Source organism: Chiloscyllium plagiosum, unplaced genomic scaffold (assembly GCF_037043375.1).
Source record: "Chiloscyllium plagiosum isolate Xiang-an unplaced genomic scaffold, Cpla_swu_hap1 HiC_scaffold_27, whole genome shotgun sequence".
Lineage (NCBI taxonomy): Eukaryota > Metazoa > Chordata > Chondrichthyes > Orectolobiformes > Hemiscylliidae > Chiloscyllium > Chiloscyllium plagiosum.
Genome location: NW_028270165.1, coordinates 91201495 through 91211281, shown reverse-complemented (window position 1 = coordinate 91211281; position 9787 = coordinate 91201495). Strand labels below are relative to the sequence as shown.

The window sequence follows — 9787 nt, the reverse complement described above, 5'->3', positions numbered from 1 at the left end:
ATATTAAAGCCTAGAAACCATTTTGAATCTCAGCTTAGTGCCTGCTTGCTAAAGTTTGTGTTTCCCAGGCTCAGCGGAGACGGTTGGCCTTGCAGCTGTACTGCTTCCTGATAAACAAATTCTTCCCTGACATGGGGCTTTATTTCCATCCCCCACAGTTGGCGAGTCAGGCAGGAGGTACCCTGGTCCTGCCAGGTCACCGGCCGATATACTTTGAGAGATGAAATATAGAGGGTGGTTGCTGCTTTTGTTGTGTCCAAAATAAAGAGGAAAGCTGGCCAGGGACAAAAGTGCTGTTAGAAATTGTGAGAGACGATTTCGGTACAAACAATTGAGATGTGCATGACCTCAGAGTCTAAGGGGAATAGAGCCATAGGGGTAGGGTAAAACATGCTTCTCTGTAATAAAAGACGAGACATCTGCTGCTACGGATTGATAAGACCACTCACAGAGAGAGAGTAGAAAAACAAGTCCTTGATTAATAGGACCACTAACTCTGACAGAGAAGAATAAGTCCTTGACTGATAAGACTACAGGGTAGAAAAAAACAACTCGGGAGACATCTGCTGCAGACTTTCAGATAAGGGATGGAAAAATACTGAACGGTTTAGAATGTGAACCTCGTGACTCTTTAGAGCCACAGAGGGGAGGGACTTGTCCTGTATTTAATCAGAAAGCATTGTTAGCCTCGGCGCGCTTTTCTCAGAAGGGTGCCCAACTCTGCAGACATGCTAATAAAACTTTGTTTTCCTGAATTTGTCTAGAGCGATTATTAAGAAGCGATTTTCGTTTCTAACAGAAATGTTGATACAATTCTCCCTACTCAGCCACAAGATACTAGTGAGAGAACTCAACAGGGTCCTAGCGTCTGGACGTAATACTGCTGAGAGCACTTGTGCTTTACAAAGTTAGTAATAGTGAATTTGCTTACTCCAGGGTTACGAGAGGTGAAACCGTATTTGAATGAATTTGGCAAACAGGTCACATTGGGCAACTATTAAAGACTCTGTTGTATTTCCCTGGGTTATGGACTCATGCAGAGACACAAACAACTTGTGTTGAAAAGTGTTCGATTTGCAAATGGAACAAAGGAGAGGTATGTAGAGTTTGCACACTTGGTTAAGCAGCAACGTGTCACAGCCAGGATTTATGAGGCTCAACTCCCTAACTTGGGCTGCTCTGGAATGCGAGTGCCTCATTAGCCTTGGAAGGAAGGAAGGAATAAACAAAAGCTGACAAACTGAGATATGAAGCAAATTAGAAAATGTTACAGAGAGACACACACAGGCAGAAGTTTGCAGGAAAGTTAACACTTCATAATCTGGTTTCAATGCACATTAGCCTGGGTATGGTACTGATATCACAGGGGTCTCAAATAGGGTACTCCCTCAATACTCAAACCAAAACATGGGTGCCCCCTGCTGGACTGGTTTGTGTTCATTCTTTGCTGCTGCCTATTTCAGTCGATGATGTCCATTATTGTGGCACCCAGATTTTCGGAAAGCAGCTCGGAAAAGATCTGAAGCGTGTTTAATTTGTAAACAAACAAGGTGCATACTCGAAGAGGGATGCCCTGTGTTTGTTAACCACTTCCTTGTCTGGTCAGCTTTTGTACTGGTTTACAACTTGCTTATATAGTATCACCTCGCGTACATTGTTATGAACATTGTCTAATAAGAGTAGATGTATTTAGTAGCTGAATCAAAACCATCCCAATGACTGAAACAGCTGACACTGGATTGTTGGACAAGTGGGAAATATTTGCAGTTAACCAAAACACTTCAAAGTTTACAGTCACGGGTACGTCAAGCTGAAGAATTAGGACCGGGGCATATTGGAGCCTGCTTCCTCTGGCAGAGAGTTCTGCAGATACACTACTCTCTGGGAAAAGCAGCAGCCCTCACTTCCTCCTCCTCATCTCTGTCCTAAACCTACTCCCCCAAAGCTTGAGGCCTAGTCTCAGCCACCAGCAGAAGTGACTGGATAGGGTAGGGCTTCATCCTCTCAGTGCAATGAATTCCCACTTTCCACCAAAATCCCGGATGTACTCACTTAGTTGCTTGCATTGTAACTTCTTCCGGTCCCAGGAAGGGCAAAGCTTCTTTGAAAGCTGCTCTGAAAGCCCTGTCTTCACAACCACACTTCTGCTTTCACCGAAGACAGTTGGAGTCATACACCACACAAACAGGTCCTTCAGCCCAACTCGTCTATGCCAACCATATATCCGAACTCAATCTATTCCATTTACCAGCATGTGGCCCATATTCCTCAAAACCCTTCCTATTCATGTACCCATCCAGATGCAGAGGGATGTGGGCCAAATGCTCGCAAATGGGACAAGATGAATTTTGGATATCTGGTCGGCATGGACGAGTTGTACCAAATGGGCTGTTCCCGTGCTGTATGACTCTAATCTTCTTCGGTGAAAGCAGAGGTGCGATTGTGAAGGCTGAAGTTTCAGAGCAGCTTTCAGAGATGTTTTGCCCTTAATGGGAGCAGAAGTTACAATTAAATCTTGCATTGGTGAGACAGCAACTGAGTGAGTAAGTTAAGTACATCCGGGATTTTGATGGAAGGTGGGAATTTGTTGCACTGTGGGGATGAAGCCCTACCCAATCGAGTCATTTCTGCTGCTGGATGAGACCAGGCCTCAAGATTAGGAGAAGCAGATTTAGGACCGAGATGAGGAGGAACTGCTTTTCCCAGAGAGTAGTGAATCTATGGAATTCTCTGACCATGGAAGCAGTAGAGGCATTTTCACTAAGAGAGACCTTGGAGGGCAGATTCATAGCTCCTTGAAAGTGGAGTCACAGATCGATAGGATGGTGAAGATGGCGTTTGGTATGCTTTCTTTTATTGGTCAGAGTATTGAGTACAGGAGTCGAGAGGTCATGTTGTGACTGTACAGGACATTGGTTAGGCCACTGTTGGAATATTGCGTGCAATTCTGGTCTCCTTCATATCGGAAAGATGTTGTGAAACTTGAAAGGGTTCAGAAAAGATGTATAAGGATGTTGCCAGGGTTGGAGGATCTGAGCTACAGGGAGAGACTGAACAGGCCGGGACTGTTTTCCCTGGAGCGTCAGAAGCTGAAGGGTGACCGTATAGAGGTTTATAAAATCATAAGGGGCATGGATAGGATAAATAGACAAAATCTTTTCCCTGGGGTGGGGGAGTCCAGAACTCGAGGGCATAGGTTTAGGGTGAGAACGGAAAGATATGAAAGAGACCAAAGGGGCAACTTTTTCACACAGGGGCTGGTGTGTGTATGGAATGACCTGCCAGAGGAAGTTGTGGAGACTGGTGCAATTGCAACATTTAAGAGGCATTCGGATGGGTATATGAATAGGAAGGGTTTGGAGAGATATTGTTTGGGTGCTGGCAGGTGGGACAAGATTGGGTTGGGATATCTGGTCGGCATGGGACGGGTTGGACCAAAGGGTCTGTTTCCATGCTGTACATCGCTATGACTCTAAACTCAATACACAGTTGAATGGGTATTTGCAATGGTAGGGGAATGAAGGGTAGTTGGGACAATGCAGGGAGGAGGAGCTGAGTTGATGGATAGATCAGCCATGATTTTAATGAATGGTGGAGCAGGCTGGATGGGCCAAATGGCTGACTCCTGCTTCTATTACTATGAAACTATAACCCTGCATTTCCCATGGCTAACCCACCTAACCTACACGTCCCTGGACATTCTGGGCAATTTAGCATGGCCAATCCAAATCAAGGCCAGTCAGCAGTATAGTGATGTGGAAAATGAACATCAGAGAGTGATAGAAAGGGACAAGGGGAGTAAATGTACCAGCAATCAAAACTGGATTTTAAAGGTCACAAAAATTGAAACTAAAAACAGTGTGTCTGAATGTGTGCTGCATTGTAACAAAAGTGAATGAGTTGACTGCACACATTGAAGAGAATAATTATGATCCGAGACTCCTTACAGAGACATGGCTTCAGGATGGCAAGGATTGGATCCTGAATATCAAGGGGATAGTCAGATGGGAAGCTCGGTAAAGGTAGAGGGTTGGCACTGCTAATCAAAGCACTGATCACAGGGTAGTCTGGTGTCACCTCGGATTTCAGGTCCTGATTTCTCCGTCCTCTGTTGATCTCCCTGTTCCCTATTACCCCTTCTGGAACAATAAAACATTCAGTAATCATGCCCCAACCCACAATCTCCCAGCCTGTCAACCATCCAGGCACAGAGTGTAGTCATAACAGGGAATTAAACAAGAAAAATGAAACAAAATTAGAAATAAATAGGTGCTTATGCTTAATGTTTGTTCATTCAGAAGTAAACCATAAATAGGGCTCTCCCAGGATTCTCATGGTGCCCTACTTGGGAAATTTTGTCTCCCTTCCATCTAACTATTAGCACCCAGCTATGATTTACAACAATATTTACAACAGAAGTAAGGCACCTGTTCTCAAATAGGCAGAGATATACTGATGTCGATTTTTGTTTCTCTTTTGTGCAAACACACACACACGTCCATGGGGGTGAATTTGTATGTGCAGGTTCGGGGGGATTGGCTATGCCAAATTACCCATAGTGCCCAGGCACGTGCAGGTTAGGGAGGGGGATTGGCTATGCCAAATTATCCATAGTGCCCAGGGATGTGCAGGTTAGGGGGGGGGATTGGCTATGCCAAATTACCCATAGTGCCCAGGCACGTGCAGGTTAGGGTGGATTGGCCATGCTGAATTATTTAGTGCCCAGGGATGTGCAGGTTAGACGGGGTAAATGTAGAGCAACAGGTGTAGGGGAATGGGTGTGGGTGGGTTAACCTTCAGAGGGTCGGTATGGAGACTTTAGGCCCAGTGGCCTGCTTCCACACTGTGAGGGTTCTCTGAAGGGAAGGGGTTTTGCAAACTGTGACTCGTCTCTTGATATGTTGATGTCACAGCAGGGAAGTGGCCCTGTCCGTTTGAGTGAATCTCACTCTGTCTGGGAAACTCTTCATCCTGGGAGGGAGACAGACATGTGGGGAGGGGAAATCTATTCACTTGTAGCAACTGGAGTGAATGCAGGGAGGGAGGAGACTCCACAAACTCAGGTATGTGTCTTAGTTACCCGAGTGAGGAGGGACAGAGGGATCGACGTTGGGAAGGCGGGAGGAGTAGATAGCTTTTCTGTTTTGATGTTTAAAATGCACCCGATTCCCACCAGTAACTGCAACAGGTACAAGTACAGCACATGCAATATTCCTCATTGCAGCTTCAAACCGGTTTTGCATCCTCTGTCCTTCCTCCACCTTGCTCCAGCACATTCACCTTCTTTCCCTCATTCCCATTTCCCCCCCACCCTGATGTTCCAAGCTGACCCGCAAAAGATCGGTTTGTCCCTCCATTCTTTCCCGGTTGTCTTTTGTGAGTTTTGAAAACTTTCCCAGTCCTCTGAGGATTGGAGTTGGGAGGTTACGTTGTGCACTCTCCAGGACATTTGTTTGGCTACTTTTGGAGTATTGTGTGCAGTTCTGGTCTCTCTGCTAGAGGAAGGATGTTGTGAAACCTGAAAGGATTCAGATAAGATTGACAAGGATGTTGTCAGGGTTTGAGCTGAACAGGGTGGAGCTGTTTTCTGTTGAGTTTTCAAAGGCTGAGGGTGACCCTACAACCGTTTATAAAATCATGAGAGGCATGGATAGGGGAAATAGAAAAGATTAGATTAGATTAGATTAGATTAGATTAGATTACAGTGTGGAAACAGGCCCTTCGGCCCAACAAGTCCACACCGCCCCGCCGAAGCGAAACCCACCCATACCCCTACATTTACCCCTTACCTAACACTATGGGCAATTTAGTATGGCCAATTCACCTGACCCTGCACATCTTTGGACTGTGGGAGGAAACCGGAGCACCCGGAGGAAACCCACGCAGACACGGGGAGAACGTGCAAACTCCACACAGTCAGTCGCCTGAGGCGGGAATTGAACCCGGGTCTCTGGCGCTGTGAGGCAGCAGTGCTAACCACTGTGCCACCGTGCCGCCCACATTTCCCTGGATGGGTCATAGGTTCAGGGTGAGGGTGAGATTTAAGAGGAACCTAAGGGGCAACTCCTATATTCAGAGGGGGCTGTATGTAAGGAATGAACTGCCAGAGGAAATGGTGATGGCTGGTACAATTACAGCACTTAAAAGGCATCTGGATGGGTATCTGAATAGGAAGGGTTTAGAGGACATAGGCCAAGTGCTGACAAATGTGACTGGATTAATTTAGAATACCTGGTTGGTACTGATGAGTTGGACCAAAGGGTCTGTTTCTGTGCTGTACATCTCTATGACTCTGGCTTTCCACTACCATTTGCCACGTCAATAGGTCCACTTTCTCTCTAATGTCGGTGTTAATGGCTTGACATCTCATTTTGCTCCCACCTTCCTGCGGACGTTAACCATTTCGTGTCTGGTTCTTCCTCAAGAAGCTGCATTCCCGATTCACCCTGAATTGACACATTTTATTTGCTTCCCAAAATCAGACCTGCTCACTCTCAGCGGTATCCCAGTGTTGTGAAAGATATTAACTTTCAGGTGGAATTATCCAAAATGCAGAGAGAAGTCAGTCTTGATGTTTTTGCTTTTCTGCCCCTGTAAGATCCTGAATCAGCACCTTCAGGAGAATGAGCTAGAGTGGAGTGAGAACAGAGGGGGAGGGAGAGTGGGATGGTGCTTTCAATTTTGTGGAATAACAGAACACAAGAATATTCCATAGAAAGTAGAATTGCTTGTTCAGAATTTCTACCCTGCACTGACAGTGATGAGCTTTGTAATCTCTCTTTAGAGTATTTGAAGATCTGAAGACGGAAGTTTCAAAATCAACAGATGAAGGCCTTATGCCTGAAATGTTGACTCTCCTGCTCCTCTGATGCTGCCTGATCTGCTGTGCTTTTCCAGCGCCACACTTTTCGACTCTGACTCTCCAGCGTCTGCAGTCCTTATTTTGACGTCAATGCCTGACAGTCACTCAATCCATCGGGACCACAACAATTTTCAACTATGAGTCTGTGAGAAGGAGCAAAGCTTTTTGATTCCTGTTTGAGTAGATTTTCAGCATCAGTGGGACTGGATGAGAGACCCTACTGTTGCAGCGCACTGAGTGTGGAGCCTGAAACAGTTATATGGCCTGGGAAGGGGCTCCACACACGTTTGTGTACATCTGAAGCTTCAGCCATGGAGAAACCCGTGGAATCCCGCTCCGTGGAGAAACCGTGGAAGTGTGGCAACTGTGGGAAAGGCTTCCGTTTCCCATCTGCCTCGGGTGGATTCCTCGGGTTGGGATTTTTGCAAATGGTGCAGGGACTGCTTTCGGCTTGGCCCCACCCCATTACCCAGACACCTTACCCCAACCCCTCGTTCCATTGTTGATGTCACTGCGCAGAACTGGTCTTGAGGGGTTCAGAGTGAAACCCCCTCCCTCTGGGCAACTCTTTATCCTGTGGGGGGAGAAAATGAACTTTAGTATCTTTTTTCCCCAGGTTTAGGGGTAGGGGGTAGTCCAGAACTAGAGGCCATAGATTTAGGGTGGTGGGGGGGGGGGGGGGTGGAAGATTTGTGAGGGACCTAAGGGGCAACCTTTTCACGTAGAGGGTGGTGCGTTTATGGAATGAGCTGCCAGAGGAAGTGGTGAAGGCCGATATAATTACAGCATTTAAAAAGGCATCTGGATGGGGATATGAATAGGAAGGGTTTAGAGGGACATTGGCCAAATTCTGGAAAATGGGTCACTAGGTTAAGTTAGAATATCTGGTCAGCGTGGACTGAAGGGCTTGTTTCCATGCTGTACAATGCTATGACTCTATTTCTACATAGTCAGAACCAATATCACAAGACGAGGAACAGGCCATTCACCCCTTCCAACCTGTCCTGAGCTGTGGTTAAACTGCATATAATTCAGTGCAAGTTTCAGAAAGGTTTCAACAGCTCTTAAAAAATTTAACACGCTTTCAGACTTCAGCTATGTTTCTGAATATATCATTTTAGGTATTCTTAATTGTAAAGATACGCGTATCTAGTGAACACAGCCCACACCTCCTGGTGCTGCCAGGAAACGTTACAATGGCGATGAAACGATGCTGTACCTGCACTCTCAAAATTTACAATTTCTAACAATACTAGCTCCTCATTCACTGCTCCATCTGATACACAACATTGGGAACTCAGTACAGGAGGCTGAAAGAAAGGAGCAGCTTTAAAACTGAAACCTCTTGGAGCTCAAAACTTTCAATGAGAGCCCGAGTCTTGCAGTAAGTAAGTTCAGGTAACCTTTATTGTGACCCAACTTTGTTACAGCTTCAGATTCCACCCCCGCACCCCCCTCACCAAAAAGACATAGAAAAAGTTGCTGTTTTTTTTAAATAAGCAGCTCAAAGTCAAAGCGCTCACACTGCCACCCCCTCCGCCTCTCTTCCTCTACTATTGGTCAGCACAGAGTTGTCCCTTTGTAATTGGTTCCTTGCTACAGCCGTAACCCAAAGGAAATACTGCCTCACTCACCAATTTCAACCCATACCTTGATTCCAAGTAAGTTTCTCTCCACGCATTTGCCAGTGGAGGGGGGGGGGGGGGGTGGAGGAGGTGGTGTGGCAGGGCACAGTCAACCAGACTGTTGTGGGTCTGGAGTCACGTGTAGGCCAGACCGGGTAAAAGGAGATAGCTGGAACGACTGAGTGAATCCTCTCCCACCACGACAGTTTCCTTCCCTAAAAAGGACGTGAGTGAATCTGATGGGGGTTTCACCACCTCCAACCCCTGAAAATGTTTTCACCGTTAGATTCTGAACTCCAGATTTCTGACCAAATTCTAATTCCGCCATCTGCTGCGGTGGAATTCAAACCCAGGAGTCCCCGGAACTGGGTTGATAGTCCGGTCAATAATGGCACTGGGCTGTCGTTCCTTCAATCCCCCTGCGGTGGCACGTGAACTCGCTGGTGCCTCCGCAGGTGGGAGGAGCAGCTGAAGCCTTTCCAGCACTCGGGGCAGCTGAAGGGCCTTTCCTCTGTGTGGACCCGCTGGTGGGTCAGCAAGTTGGAGGCCTGGGTAAATCTCTTCCCACACTCAGGACAGCTGAAGGGCCTCTGCCCCGTGTGGACCCGCTGGTGGGTCAGGAGGTGGGAGGCCCGGACAAAGGCCTTCCCGCACTCGGCGCAGCTGAAGGGCCTTTCCCCAGTGTGGAGCCGCTGGTGCCTGAGCAGGTTCGAGGAATTCCTGAAGGCTTTCCCACAGTCGGGGCAGTTGAAGGGCCGCTCCCCTGTGTGGATACGCCAGTGGGTCAGCATGGTAGAGTCCTGAGTAAAGCCCTTACCACATTCGGGGCAGGAGAACGGCCTCTCCCCTGTGTGGATGTGCCGATGAACCTCCAGGGCAGACGGAGCACGGAAGCTTTTCCCGCAGTCACCACACTTCCACCGTTTCTCCACAGGGCGGGATTCCTCGGCTTTCTCCATGGCCACAGCTTCAGCTGCACACAAACGTGTTGAGACCGATCCCAACATGAATTCCTCTTCCCAGGCCGTATAGCTATTACACGCTCCTCACCGAGTGCACTGCACTGGTAGGGTCGCTCATCCAGTCCCACTGATGCTGAAAACCTACTCAAACAGGAACCAAAACGCTTTGCTCCTTCTCACAGAATCAGAGTTGAAAACTGTTGCTTTCCCAATGGCTTGAGTGACTGTCAGACATTGACATCAAAGTGAGGACTGCAGACACTGGATAGTCAGTGTTGAAAAGTGCAACGCTGGAAAAGCGCAGGAGGTCAGGTCGCACCCGAGGAGCAGGAGAGTCA

General features: G+C 47.4%; 1 protein-coding gene across 1 annotated transcript in view; it reads right to left on the bottom strand.

Moving 5' to 3' along the window:
* The window catches only part of LOC122546867 (uncharacterized), a 92377-nt gene extending 82949 nt beyond the window's left edge, over positions 1-9428 (bottom strand). Inside the window, exon 1 of the mRNA XM_087975453.1 lies at positions 9305-9428. The gene's annotated coding sequence lies outside the window, so the exon portion shown is untranslated. The remainder of the gene's footprint in view (positions 1-9304) is intronic.
* Positions 9429-9787: the final 359 nt, after the last annotated feature.